The 15,586-nt window shown below is 43.2% G+C and overlaps 1 protein-coding gene across 1 annotated transcript in view; it reads left to right on the top strand.

Moving 5' to 3' along the window:
- The first annotated feature begins 1,352 nt into the window (after positions 1-1,352).
- The window catches only part of LOC308311992 (interleukin-1 receptor accessory protein-like 1), a 414,337-nt gene continuing 400,103 nt past the window's right edge, over positions 1,353-15,586 (top strand). Inside the window, exon 1 of the mRNA XM_080758824.1 lies at positions 1,353-1,626. The gene's annotated coding sequence lies outside the window, so the exon portion shown is untranslated. The remainder of the gene's footprint in view (positions 1,627-15,586) is intronic.

Below are 15,586 nucleotides of genomic sequence, written 5' to 3'. Positions count from 1 at the left end.
TCAGCAAAAATACTTGGAATGTTGCATAACCGGGTGGTAGTGAGACATGCAGCATTCCTAACCTGCATATTTCCCAATTTATATACTACATTGAAAACCCAACCCCTGTTGAGGCTGTTGAAATGGGAATGGAAACTATATGCCTATATGTTTCCTTACAGGCTATTACAGCACAAGGATAATTGTTTTATATATATACCACTGCAACCACCATGCACGTTTTCCTGTTAATTACTTACTGAAAAAGACCATGTTCGCAAGCATATCGGGAGGAGATCCGAGATAGGATAATACTAGTGTTTTAATCGACCACGGGACATGAGTTTGGCCCTTATTCTCCATTGCAAATGACAAACTTGTGCATTGTGGCATACACTTCAATTATAGCCTAAATGGGATTCCGATGATAAGCCTTGTTGTTTGATCATATCCAAGCTATTGCACAGTAGGCTATGCATGCACACACACCCCATAACAAAAACACAAATGATAAATAAATATCTGTAAAAGGGAGGGACATGTTCTCCCGCATGTTAAGTAGCCTAATGCATTTTTTCCCCTTTTTTTGTCACCTGTGGAACCTAATTGTGTCGTGTGTAGGCTAATGACGGTTAGGGATTTGCAACTTGAGGATGTTTTCAGTCATTTCCATTGGGCGGCAGTACGTCTATCCTTAACTTCATAGCTGCACTGCGTTGGCCACCGTGTCCGTGGTGTGTGTCTGCGGTGGAGAGAGAGAGAGAGAGCGAGAGCGAGAGAGAGAGAGGATGCTGGAATGCCGGAGTATACAACACAGTCCTGCATCTCTCATCATCATCATCCGTCGTCCAGAACACACACATTCCTGCTTCGCAGCTCCTTTTGGTGAGCGTGGAGTTTTCGGTTCCACACCACCACGACATTAAGCGAAATCCCCCCCCCCAAATTTCTCCCCTTTCGTTCGCTTCATGTTGGAATTGGTTTGAGACGAGAGAGAGACACGGTCGGTGCGCCATCGGGGGATCAAGACTTCAAGGAGCAGTGGCGACCAATCGGTCGGATTGGCGAGCGGATCGAGGGGACGGACGCGGACGGTGACTGCTCGTGTCTTTTTTTTTTGTATACAAGAAGAAACAGAATACTTTGGGAATTGCTTTTCTAGTTGCGGTGACAGCGGTGCTCACCTGGCTGACAGTTTTTTTCCCCCCTTTTCTTCTTTCTTTCGTTGCAAACGGATCTAATCAGATTATTTTTTACAAAATTGGACCGCGACTGGTTGCCTGATATATTGCCCGTCAATTGATTCCGTCGACCATTTTCTAATTAATCAGTGTCATGATTTCATTTGAATGTATTTCTTCTTCTTTCGGGCGATTTTAAAGTGAAGCGTTGCAGTTTTTTTTCTTTTCTCTCTCTCTCTCCCGATTTGCGCCAGTCAGTGAAATGGTTCGCAATATGTGGTTTGGAATAGACTGCGTTTTGGACAACTGGACTATTTCATAACTGGGATTTTAATCAGGTTGTTGATGGGACTTGATTCCTGTGAAACTAAATCCGATTCAGATACGACATAATATGGTCTGCTATTTTCAGAACTGAGGGCAGCCTATACGCTTTCATCTGGAGAAAGAAGGAAACTGCGTATAGGTAAGTTCTTTGGTTTTTCTTTGGTTTGTCAAGTTGATGGAATGATCCGTGCTGTGCTGTACAGTATTCTCTTGTTGTGTATTTTCTGGTGAGACCCGTACGGTTCAGTGATTCAGTCATCTGAAGCTTATAAGAGACATTTGATGAAATGACACATATACCGAGGACCCGAGGAGGCTAATCAGTGCGTTTCACCAAAGGGGGATCAGGTCTACAGTGGTTCTCAAACATTTTCATACATCAAGGATGTAATTTGGCCGGCGGACCCCCATATAGGACATGAGGTGCCAGCTATAATATACAAGATGTGATGTTTCCCAAAATATACTAACATTTATGCATTATCCTATTCCCCCCCCCCCCCCCCAGATCGATTGATTGATAATTTATTTATTTATTTAGCTCTATTGAGGTTATAGATTTGCTATTTTCAAATAAACGGTGTAAGCCTACACAAGTAAGATTTTGATGCTATATATTAACTCATTTGGCTGGGGACCCCCTGGAACCCCCTCAAGGACCCCAGGGGGTGCCGCTCGGACCGGACCCCACACTTTGAGAACCACTGTCCTATAATGTATGTGCAGCATTTGGAGCGAGGCGCGTCATTCCGCGCTCCGTTACGCATGCATGAATTCCAAATCTCTCTCTCTCTCTCTCTCTCTCTCTCTCTCTCTCTCTCTCTCTCTCTCTCTCTCTCTCTGCCTCACGGTGAATTCAATGCAGGCTCTACCGCGCAACTGTATAGGCTACACTTCACAGTCTGCAGTGTATGTGTATGTGGACGCAATGTATTATGTAAGAGAGAGAATGTTCAAGTTGCTCTCAATAAGGTCATTTATGTTATGTATAGGGTCCCATGTGGATACCCATAGTTAATTGCGCTCATATATTTTTCCTGGCTGTGAGATAATACATGTAAGCGGTGTGCGTGTGCACCAGTGTGCATGCATGTGCGCACATGCATGCACGCGTTTCTCTCTCCCCCTAGTCGCATGCTCGCCAGTGTGCGTGCGTAGACGTGAAGAAACGGGGTTAGTTATTTCAAATTTTCTGCTGAATGATTGTCTGGCGAGTCAGCTTTTCCTGTCCTCTCCTCTCATTATTCCTCAATGTGTGTGTGTGTGTGTGTGTTTTGTCAACGCCTTTGCGGTGATGTGCTGATGTGCTCGCTGCCCTCTCTCCACCTGAACGGATGATGATGGCTCGACAGTGCGGGTTCTCAAACCTTTAAGGGCCCCCGTCACCATACCATAACTCTTGACAGTGTACAGATGGAACATCCAGATCCATCAGTTTAATTTGTACGCTCTCAGAGTTACAAACTTGTAAGAATCCCTTTGGATGGCCTCAAGGAACCCCCGACGGTCCACCATGGACCCCACTTTGAGAACCCCTGGCTTAGCCTATAATTGTCCAGATGGATGTGAAAAAAGAAAAAGCAAAGCAAACGTCACACTGGCTACGCACCGAGCTGGTGCTTGCCAACTGTGACACAATTTAAGACAACGCTGACAATTTAAAGTTAGATAAGGACAGGTCCTTCGTTGAGAGGCTATCGCAAACGGCAACGATGAAAAGAAACACAGCGGATGTAGTGCTTTTTTCCCCTTCCCATTCAGTCGACAGATGCTGAGAGACGGAGAAGATGTTTCCGCTCTCGCCTTTTTTCTTTATTTCAACTATTGTAACAATTGAGTTGCCAGAGCAAGGCCTATATAAGCAGCTGTAGTCTTCCATGCAATCCATTATGGTGGCTTCGCTTGGTATCATTCGACAAGGGATTTTGTGTGGTTTTAGAAGTGTCTGTCCCAGTGGCAAATCTCCCAGTGGTGGGAGTAACAAGAGTACATATACTTGAGTATACTGTTGTTGAGCAGGCTGATCCGTACTGTACTTTACTTTCATATTTGTATTTTTGAATGCTTATGACTTTCACTCCACTAAACATTTCAAAGACGATCGACTTTAGTACATTATGATTTAACCCCCATTTCACATAATAGTGAAAATAGCAGATCTACAGACTCACAATGTAACGGAAAATCTTTGAATTGGTTTGGAAAAATGTCAAAATTTGAACACAAACAAATTGCAACTTTCAATATTTAACCAGAAATATCTATACTTTCGCTCAAATACTGGAGTCGAGTATACTCTGTCTGGCCTACCGTACTAGAGCCGGTACCACCACATATGATACTACCGATACTGTATATTAATACCGTACCGAATAGATACTGTTTTGTGGTGCTGTGAAACTTAACATTTCCAGAAAACTTAGGTCAGGATTTAGAATGCACCTTTTAAACCTAAAATAGGTTAAATAACTTAGATTTTATTTGTATTTTTTCCTCTCACATAAACCTTCTCTTCTGGGGGTCCCTGGCTGTCACAAAATGTTGTCAGGTGGGGGTCCGTAGGCCAAGTACATATCAATTCGGGGTTCCTTGTTTGAGCACCACTGAGTAAGTAGTTAGAGCGTATTTCAGCGGGCGGCTGGCTGCCTATGGTAGTGTTTAATGATCCCCCTGGGGACCAGGGTCTGCAGGTGGGGATGCCATTGTCCTAACGGCATCTTTATTCATCCCACCGCATCTGGACTCTGGAGCAGAACATCGCCTTAGACCAGTGGTTTTCAACCCTTTTCACATCAAGGTCCATTATTTATTATTCTGCATTTGAGCCACGCCACCACCATTAACTACATATCTCAGATCCAAAACGTAGAATGTTTTGTTTTAGTTTGATATGATTTTGTTCACAATTCCATGCTGTATCGATGTGGTAGGACCATTAGGAGAGATAACAGGCAAAAAATAAATAATACAATTGCAAAGGTTAAAACTCTACATTGGGATAGTAATCACTTATATAGAGTGTTTGTTCAGTAACAGAGGTCTCGCCATGTCTCCCGTCTCTTCATCAACAGAAAATACATTTTCAGGTGGGGATGCCAATTTCATCCAATCAGGAGAAAGTACTAATTTATAGTGTTTCAGTTTTGTCTGCTCATTTCTTTGTGAGGTCTCTATTCTCGCTTGGATCAAATTTGTGTCATTACCTGAAAAGGCATTTTCTGCTTATTAAGAGCTGGAAAGACAGGGAGACTGACCCTGGAACAATCACTCAACTTAATTTAACAAAAGATAAATAGATTCCTGCTGCGCCTTACTGCACCTTTAACTTGTCCCTTTGTGACTCCGAGAGTGTGCAAACAAAACCAAATGGACCCTAGGGTTCCATTATTTGTACCCTCTCGGAGTCAAATGAACACTCAAGGATTTTACTGTGTAAGCTAACTGGCGGTGGCCACTTAAGGAAAGCCCTGTGGCCATACATATTGAGCACCGCGCTGAAATTGATTTAGACAGATATTATGTCATCCGGCCCACGGTGCTTTTTTATGGCGGTCAAGCTGAGCTGGGGTCATCAGTCTTTCCCACGGGACGGAGCCGCTGGCTTAAGTCAAAGACATGCCGGGGTGGGGGCGGGCGGGCATGCCGCTCATGCATGGTTATTATTAATTTGCCTGTGCCAGGCATATTATGCCATTAATAATGACATCATTTTAATTGTGTATCATCGTTGGTGTCTGGCAGAAACCTTCTGTATCTCTGTACTGTATTTCTGCTAGTAAATTAACGCCCTACTTCATCATACAAGAGTGTATGCAAGTGTGCGAAAATAGCAAATCAGCGATAAATGCTTTTAGTCTCCAACTCCTTCGGGGTGTTTTCGTCACTGTATAGAGCGTCGCTGTCCCGCCCCGGACGAGCGGCCCGGGAAGAGAATTCCCCATTCATTTTCTGTATGTACTGTATGTACACATGCCCTGTTTGGGACCCTTGAGCTGTTGTTCATACAGAACCCAGGCCCGGCCTGGGCCTTAAATTTCAGGCCCAATGAGAACTAACGCTGGGTTCTGAATGAATGGCAGCTCGAGGGTGACAAACAGTGCATGTGTGAGTACTGGGACACTATTAATAGACAAAAAACATTTGGAGCTACTAACATACCATGCATTAGAATGACGACAACTAGCTCCATTCGAACAGCATTATACTGTGGGAGGGGTGGGGAAAATGGAGAACAGGCGGCATCTACGAAACAATTCAAGGCCAACATGTACGTTGGGACAGGATTATAGGCTGATTCAGGGTACATGTTTTTTGGTCTGGATTTCTCCCTTAATACCTAGACACACACACACACACACGGAGGTGTGAACCAGGGACCTTCTGTTTCCCAGACAACCTCTCTACGGCAGCTCTCTATGGCTGCGGGACAGCGCTGTTCACTCGGCCCTTATTGTTTATCTAGAAGAAAGATCAAAGAAAGAATGAGCAGCACTCAGGCTTTGATGAGGTCGCTCGTTTCCGCAGGACGACTGTGGGTCAAGTGTTCCTATTAATCGACACAGACAAAAAGCCCACAAAAAAACCCTCAAACAGTGGCAAATATCACTCAATCTTAAACTCTCGCTCTCTGTCTGACCTACTGAAGTCGTGCAACGTTTTTAAATGGCGCCCGTTGATATAACCGCTCTGTATTTTAATTTGAGAAGCATACTGGCTTAAGATGTCTTATGTTAATGACAGGAATGGAATGGATTTTGGAATTCTTGGGGATCGTTGATGATGACAACGGTACCGTCAGTCACAGCATTTGGGCAAGCTCAATCCGACTCCCATTGACTCTGTATAAAATTGAAGTTTAAAAAAGAAAAGGTTAAAAAGAAAAGCACAAGGCACACATGAAAAATACTATCTTGGCCTACAAGATTAGGACAGACAGACAGACAGACTAAACTCTCTCTCTCTCTCTCTCGCACGCATGCACGCACACATACTCCGACTTGGTCCTTTTCTGGTGATGGCTACAGTCGTACAGTGCCATTACTCCATAAACAGCCGCTCAAGGGCTTTTGTGTGTTATAGCCTGGCTATTTTAGAGTGGACTTATATTGGGGACATTGCAGAGCATCCTTGTATGTGATGATATTACGGTGTGCTTTAGAAACCCTGCCGTCTCAAATGGACGTGTAAGGGTCAGTTTGGTTACAGTTTGCACTCTGTCAGAGTTATATTTACACGTGGATAAATGAAAACTGAGGATATGGACACAACACAGCTGGTGAGCTAATAGGACTACTGGTTCTCAATCTGTAGGCCGGGGGCCCACATGGCAAGTGGGCCACCAAATGATTGGCAAAAACACTAGTGATAATATAAAACTAACAGTTAGGCATCAAACGAGTGAGTAACTTTTAAAGCCAAAGCTCTTCAGACTTTTAAATGTTGTCTGCTAAACAAAATATCACTTAGTGAGCAAAACTCTCTCTCTCTGTCTCTGTCTCTGTCTCTGTCTCTGTCTCTGTCTCTGTCTCTGTCTCTGTCTCTCTCTCTCTCTCTCTCTCTCTCTCTCTCTTGCTTTTGATCTTGGTTTGTTTTGGGTCCAGCACCTGCATTCAAAAGGTCTTTGGATGTGCATGACTGTTTTTGATGCTGTTTAAAGTGAAAGATAATCAGCAGACAGACAGACAGACATTGATACCGATGTGGGGCTTAGTGAATCAAGATAGATCATGTATAGATAGCCTTTTTGCCATTATTCAGCAATACAATACATACAATGCATAATCAAACACAATTCCGTTCCACTGGCTTTCTATACTGAAATTTAAAACATTCCTTGTTAAAAATATATATAATACTAATAACACCACAGTCAGTTCATATTGAGACAGAGGATATCGTGCACTTATAGGGGATATTGCACTTATTCAGAATTCACAACAAGTCAGTCTTCTGGTCTGTGGAGCACTGTTACTTATTCAAGTATTTTTATTGAAGTTTTTTGTACATAAGACAGGACAGACGGATACATGACAGATACAGGACAAACCAACAACAACACCAGTACTCAACATTCATGTAACAAAATATAAAAGTCTGAAATACAATGTAAAAAAAACCCAAATTGTACATTAATGACATCAACAATAACTGAAATAAAATATAAAAAATATATAAGAGCACTGTTTACCTATTAGTTGGTTCATTTACGGCAGTTCCGTGACCGCAGAGAGTAAAGGTCTGTTTCTCAATGGATCGTCATCTATGAGGGTTATTAAAGGACTAGTTTTTTAAACCAAGGTTCATGTTTTAGGTTGTCCTTAGAGAAAGTAAAAGATGAGTGTTATTTTTGAGTGGTGCAACCACTCCAAGGAACAGCAATGTCCCTATGTGACATTGTCCTAACCTATGTGACTGTCACAATGTTTAGAGTACCAGTAGGGGCAAAAGTGGTGCTGTTGTGCTAGAAACAGAGAGAGAGAGAGATAGTATTGCACTGTTGCCTGCTAATATGAGCGAGAGAGAGAGAGAGATCTGCTAAATCCCCCACACAGTCATTTCTCGACCATTTCGGACGCGTTCCTGTGGGACCTGTTGTGAGTTAGGTTTAGGATCTACAAGCTCATAATGCATTGTGAATATTTGTGTTGTACACATTTTCAGCTGACGGCTTTGTGTCCAAATACATATTAATGTGGGGGTCCTTGACATGAACAGGTTTGAGAACCACTGCACTATATAGGACCTGGCCCCAGGAATGCATACAGTATGAGGGCCTGACAGACACAAGCACCCTTGTGCTTCTCCCCTCTCCGCCGGCATGTTCTGATTGATCCTTTTAATTTTCAACGAGCCGCCACAGAGGGTCTATCTATCTATCGGGCCGCCCGGCCTCCGCAATCAAGGGGCGGACAAGTCAAAGAAGGCGCTCTCCAAATGAAAGCGCTCCTTAATGCGGCGTGTGGATGGAATAACGGGCGCTGTCTCCTCGCCGCGGAACATTGGCTGCGCGCGACGACTGATTGGAGCAATTGGCGAGGATTTGTGAGTGGGCGCGTCGGCAGAGAATGGGGAAGGGCTTCTCAATCATGGCTATTACATTACATTAATAAGACTCTGGAAGGGAAATGGAAATACCAGAGGGAGATCCGCGCACATGCGTGCGCATACAGTACAGTACATAGGCTATATGCATACAGCGACACGCATCGATCGCCATGTGTTATACCACAATATGTGACCCTATACCACTCTGGCTCGATCAGCCCCACATTTAATGACCGTAGTGAATTATAAGATAAGCATCACGTGCGTGCATGACAGACGTTCTCAGATAAATCTTTTTGGGGAAGAAGCGAGAGAAAAAAAAAAGGAAATCCAATTGCCTTGAAGATGAGATTTCAGCTCCCGTCGTCGCCCATATATGCCACGTTCCATTTTTCATCACCTATCCGGCGATCATCGGGCATTGATCTGATACAAAGTCATTTATTCGTTGGTTCGCGGCCGCCTTTGCTATGCATAGACAAGTATGATAGATCAGGTACCTTAGATTACAATAGGTCCGGACAGCACGTCACCCCACCCGTGTGGAAAGGAATGGGGGATGAATATCTATACCGGTCCAGACAACCAATCCGTCTTGTGTCAAACGAATACATTCATACAGTAGACTTATGTTTAGGCGGTTGAGGTTTTTCCTCATGCAGGACAATAGAGTGAATGAGTGACAGGATGTGTAGAATTTGACGAGGGATAAAAACAAAAAAATGACATTCTGTTTTATAGTGTCAGTACCGTCCCGATGTGAATTCATCATGGTGCTTCTTTGAGCATTTCTGGGATTTGTTAACCCCTGAACGAAGGCTTAGGAGTAGGACCCCCTCTAAGACCCGTGAGGCCTAGAACATTGGTTCTCTCAAAGTTCCCTGGGGGTCCTTGAGAACCACTAAGGCTTGGAAGTTGGAACGTGCTCTCTGACTCAAGGCTTAAGAAATGCTCAAGTCTCTAGTCTAGACCTGATTTAGAAACATTCACATTCGCGCCACATTTTTACGATTTTTCAAAAATAGCAGACCTACAAGCACTATGAGCTTGTAGATCTGCTATTTTTCGATAGCTAAATTATAACATAATGTTTAAAACACTAAAAGGGGTTCCCGCCCCAAAATGGGTTAAAGACTGATTGATTGATCATTAAATTAAATTAAATTAAAATTAAAAAATGCATGCAGTACGTCCACCCATCTGATCACTTTAATGGCTGCCATGTTAAGTGGTGACATGGGTGGTGGCGCGAACACTCTCAACGCTTTCAAGTGTGCCCCAAATCAGCAAAGAACCGCTGGCCTATAAGGCTTGGGTCACAGAGCAGAGCTCTGTCATGACGGAGCTCGATCTGCTCTGTGACTCATTTGACAGTCTGTCAAATGACGAGCAACTCTAATGAGATGTGGCCTAATTTATGCACCGCCATGCACACGCGGACCCAACATAATCAACATAATCATAATCTGTCTCATCTTTTAATTGGAACTGAAAAACTTCTATTTTTATAGACTTGCTTTTAATTGATTCCATTTCTCCTTTGCGCTTCTTATTCTGTAAATATCTTTTTGTTAAATGTAATCTTTTACTTACTCATAATACTGACTCATTGTCTTTTATCAATGATTTATATTTTTAATATATTATCTTTTGCATATCACTTGTAGTTGCATGTACACACACACACACACACACACACACACACACACACACACACACACAAGTCCCATGCACGATGAACTATACTGTAAATCAGGCTTCCGTTTCTTTGGAAATCACTGATTAGAAAACATTAGCAGATTCACAAGCTCACATGTGTCTGCAGTGCCCATAGATCCGACGTCCCGTTAGTCTGAACATGCATTAAGGTTGGCGAACATGTATTAAGGTTGGCGAACATACATTACGGTTGGCAAACATGCATTAAGGTTGGCGAACATACATTATGGTTGGCAAACATGCATTATGGTTGGCGAACATACATTATGGTTGGCAAACATGCATTATGGTTGGCGAACATGCGCTGCTCCCGTGCTTGCGGTTATGTTTAGGGTTAGAGATAGGGTTAGTAATTTCGGAACAATGGGAGGTCGGCACAATGGGAGGTCGGCACAATGGGAGGTCGGAACAATGGGAGGTCGGAACAATGCCACGGTTGAGATAAGAGGTTTCTGCCCCGACAACAATAATATAATACCAGTCACCAGCAGTCCACTACTGGGAAAATAAGTCTTCATTCAGAGATGGCTATAGTGCAAATCAACATGTATCAAGCTCACAGGGCCTTCTCGGGCGGCTGTGGCTAGGGTGGGCGCCGGTGGATCGGCCGAATGGGAACAGTGAGGTTCCCAGTTCGATCCCGAGCTCCCCCAGAGTTAGTGTCGAAGTGTCCTTGAGAAAGACTATGAAACCCCTTCCTCCAGATGTGCTGGTTGGTGGCCTTGCATGGTTTCCTCCGCCGGTGTATGAATGTGTGTGTGTGAACGGGTGAATGTAAAGCGCTTTGGATAAAAGCGGCGTATACATGCACCATTTACCAGGACAAGGTGTAAAACTTTATTATTTAACCACTATGCCTATCTTCTTCGATGACAGTAGAGCAGCACAGGGGTCTATACTCATTTTTCCCTCTACACCAAATGTCTTTGCTAAAAAAAAATGTACAAAGCTCACAATATGCCATCGCACTTGTAGCTCTACTATTTGTGCCGAACGTTCGTGGTTAACACCTACCTAAGCTATTGAAATGCAGAAGGAGGAAAAAAAAAAAAACATGCGCTGGTAATGCTTATGCCAGAAGATCGTTCATCCATCATTGACGAGGCATTTGTATTTCCCAGTCAATTTCAATCTGAGAATCGTTGTGACATTGTGTGTGAATATTCCCTGATGGGAGCGTATAGCGTTCAGCTGCGTGGAGGAATGATGATCTCTCTGTGCGTTCTTGCCTCTCTACACTAGTACGCCATTATTCAGTGCCGAGGGAGGTGCATCGGAACACATTATCTCACCATCAAATCATTTCCCTACATATTCCACTTATTTCAGTATTATATTCGTAGTCTTTATTTACCTCCAATGAAGGCTGTTGGAACGGCAACACTTAACCCATTCTGACCGGGCACCCGTTTTGGTGTTGGCATCATGTTATGCTTTACCTATTGAAAAATAGCAGATCTACAAGCTCATAGCGCGCCACCGAGTGGCGCGCTACGAGCTTGTAGGTCTGCTATTTTTGAAAAATCGAAGAACGACTGACATTTTTTTAGAATCTGATCTCAGGTCAGAATGGGTTAATCAGACCAGTGTGTTGTCCCGTGGAAACCTCGTATGAATCTGATCTCAGGTCAGAATGGGTTAACGTGGCAATAAAACAATGTCTAATGCCAGTAATCTCTCCAACTGTGTGTACTCCAATCTCACATGTTTATACAATGCCTGGGTGTGTGTGTGTGGGGGGAGGGGAGGGGGGGGGCATTTGTTTGTATGTGTTGCGGGTGGGAGGAGAATCATAACATCAGACTGGATTGAATCGCATGCAGCTGTAATATGCTTTACTTTCACGAGCAGTTGAGACGAATAACCGTCTAAGTCCATCATTTATTCCCTGAAAAGGCCTAGCTGTCCTGATCCCCCATGATTTATAAATTATGGATAATTATTGTGGACTTAGACTGCTATTCGTCTCAGCTGCTCAGTAGTGTTATAGGAAAATACACACGTATATCTCTGCTGTCTGGAAGAAACCAGCTAACTCCAAAACGTTCATTTTTCACGATGATATATATTTTCAATATATTTTTTAACCAACATACGTAAAGGGTGTTCAATAGCACTGATTTATACAGTGTTATTCTTTTTACAGTGGAGTTTTTGTTGTATTTTACCTATGGTGATATTGATTTCTGTTGTTTTTGTTCATGTCTATGAATTGATTGCACAGGGCCTAAATGGAAACCAGACCGCAAGGACTTTCTTTTTGTGCTATCCCTTTACTCTGTTTATACATTGTCTAATCAATCAATCAATCAATCAATCGTGTTCAATAGCATTTATGCAAAAAAAGAAAATCAAAAATTAGTTGGGTTGTTTCTTCCGGACAGCAACGAATATACACATGCATGCATATACTGTATATATAGTGATTGGGTGCAGTGTCACAGTGTCACCCGTCGTACTGTAGCCCTGGAGCTTTAAGTGTAATACTGGCCAATTGGTTTACACAGATGCAATCAGGATTGAGGCACTGAAATAGTTGTGCCCCCGCTGATGAAATAGCCCTCCTTGAACTGTGTGATCAATTCTCTCAATGTGTTTTTGTTGCTCAGGGCAAAGGACACCCAACCTCATATCTCCATATTGAAGCTTTGTATGGTGGTTTATTCATAAATGAATGATATTTATTGGCCCAATTGTATCCTTTGTTGTAGGACTGTCGCGTAAATGTTGCGGAAATTACGTGAAATAACGTCTCCTTAAAATGTGCGATTGCAGATCTGCTAATCTCACTAGGGTGGCCAGGTCCAAAGTGGTTGTCCATCTGTGGGTTTTATGAATATTTATTTTTCCATTCCCTGAATGGTGAGCTTCGCTTTTTTTTTTTTAACATAGAAGGTTTTGCCCCGACAGCGCAGTGATAGAGTCCCAACAGCAGGATGGAATTATATTCATCCCCCGCCCAAGCTGTTTTCCCACCATGTCTCCAGGTGATCTGGAGGAGTGCGCAGAGCTCCAGATAGATGAGGTTGATGTGTTTCGGAGGGCCTTTAGTGGAAGGACACACACGGAGGATGGAAATTACGTGCAGACGAAAGCAAAACAAGCTATTTCTCCTCCCATTTCACCGCTCCCACGCCCCCCCCCCCCCCCCCCCCCCCCCCCCCCCCCCCCCCCCCCCCCCCTCCTTTCTCGAGGACTTGGTGGAGACTCTCTCCATATCGTCTCTGTCCGGTGGAAACCTCATATGCATATAGAAAAGAACAGACAGGGAAAATGGCTTGGTGTTTGTCAGCCATCAGACAGACAGAAGGCCGGGGTAAACCCTGAATGTTGCATGAGCGCGGAGGCGCTAATGTACTCTGGCATGACCCCCCCAGAGAGACAGGCCTTGTCGTGTTACTAGTAGTGTTATCATGGAGCGTTAGAGCTGCAGTTCACACAGCCTTTCCCCTGTAAGCCCAGTAATGTGAGAGTGAGCTGCTTGTTGTTTGTGGTGGTGTTGTCTTCAAACTAGCATGGGCCCCACACCATGTGACATCGGGACGGCCAATTGGAAAGGAGATAATATATGAAAAATAAAAAATACAAATACAAATAAAAATGCACCATCACACAAAAACATCAAGTGTAGCAGAGTTAGTAAATCTGCTCCCTTTGCTATTTTTGAATTTGAAATAACGGTAACCATTTTGGACATTTCCACAAGTGCAACATTTCAATTCATAAGAATATAAAATAAAATATAAATCTACTTTGAGAAAACGGCAGACACTGTGATGTGATGCGTTGGTGAGGCTTGTGCATTGTCTATTTTCTATACTATGGCTACAGTATATGGTGATCCTGGGCACCAAAAACAGATCTCAGGGGTTCCCAATGTTAAGCTCACTGACTACACCTCACTGTATACTTGACATTACTGCTGGCCATTTTCGAAAGCAAACCGTAGTTTGTTAAACTCTGGGAATAATTTCCAGATTTCTCCAGTTCCAAAAGTGCAAAACGACATCACAGGCTTCGAAGTGGGTGAGATCAAGGACAGGTTAATTGCAACACTTTTGGACTTCATCATAATGCATTAATTGCATACACATTGCGGCTTGCTCTTGGCACCAGATGGCCTGGGCTTTACCACACCTAGACAATTTAAGCCGTAAGTCACTGCAGTGCACCGCTCGTTTGATTCTTGTGATTGTATACATTTTCTATTTAGTTCTACATGAAAAGTGCATTTTCTTTTGAAACTACTGGCTGCTGAAGTGGCGTAGAAAAGGTGGTTCTCAAAGTGAGGTCCACCCAGGGACTGTGAGAGTTCCTTGAGGGGATTCCAAATGGACCTGTACAGATCTGTAACTGCTAACTTTTGGTGTTAGCATTATGTTATGCTTTAGCTTGTAGGTCTGCTTTTTTTTTTAATCGAAGAACGACTGACATAGAAACATAGCTTTTTCAGAAAACTGTCAGGATGTAGAAGCAGAATCTGGGTGACTATAGGCCAGGGTTCCCCAATTATTATTATTTTGGTGGCTATAGGGCAGGCCATAGCAGTGGGTGTGGTTTTCAGCCATTCATTTTCCCCATAGAGATTTACAAAAGAATATATCAATTATTTTAAGCCTAGAATGAAGTCATTCAGGATCCTGGTGAATCATGACCATAAAACCTTTGATTCTGTGAAAAAGATCTAATGAAATCAAGTAAAAAAAAAAATATTCATATTCGCACATTAAAGTTCCTCAGTGTTCACTTAATTTTATTAATTTATAATTGTTATTTCCACGTGATCTTACATGACGTCATTTTGATTCATATAAGCGAAAACAACGCAACTCATTTTTAAAGATCCAAACTTTATTCACTTCTGCAGTTTGGCTCGGCACCAAAGACAAAGGATGTGCATAGTTTTTGTCTTTTTAGATTTTCCTTGACGTGATTTTGATTTTACATGAAGTTATTTGCATTTAGCATGAGGTGATTGCGTATGGTGAAGACCTAATGATGTCGTCCACAACAACAACAACACAAGCCCACCCCCCCGGCCACACCAAGGGTCTGCTTCCAGCAACAGACCCACAGAGACCCCCGCTCTCAACCAGGGCCCTTGATTTATGGTCCACTTTACGAGAAGGGGCCTAGGGACGCGGCTCTCCTCAAGTCCTTCCGATATTGAATCTCTCCCTGCCCCCCCCATGCCTATAGTATGGAGATGTGGGTTTTAAGTCGTCTCGTTATCGTGGTGAGAGCTCAATTTGCATAGTGCGGTTAAATAAAGCTCTCCGTCAATGGATGACCACGCCGACCCCGTTCTTATATATTTTTTAAGGGAGATCGTAAGT

Source organism: Protomyctophum bolini (assembly GCF_963924005.1).
Source record: "Protomyctophum bolini genome assembly, chromosome: 24".
In the NCBI taxonomy this organism is placed as follows: domain Eukaryota; kingdom Metazoa; phylum Chordata; class Actinopteri; order Myctophiformes; family Myctophidae; genus Protomyctophum; species Protomyctophum bolini.
This window is presented reverse-complemented; position numbering and strand designations above follow the sequence as displayed.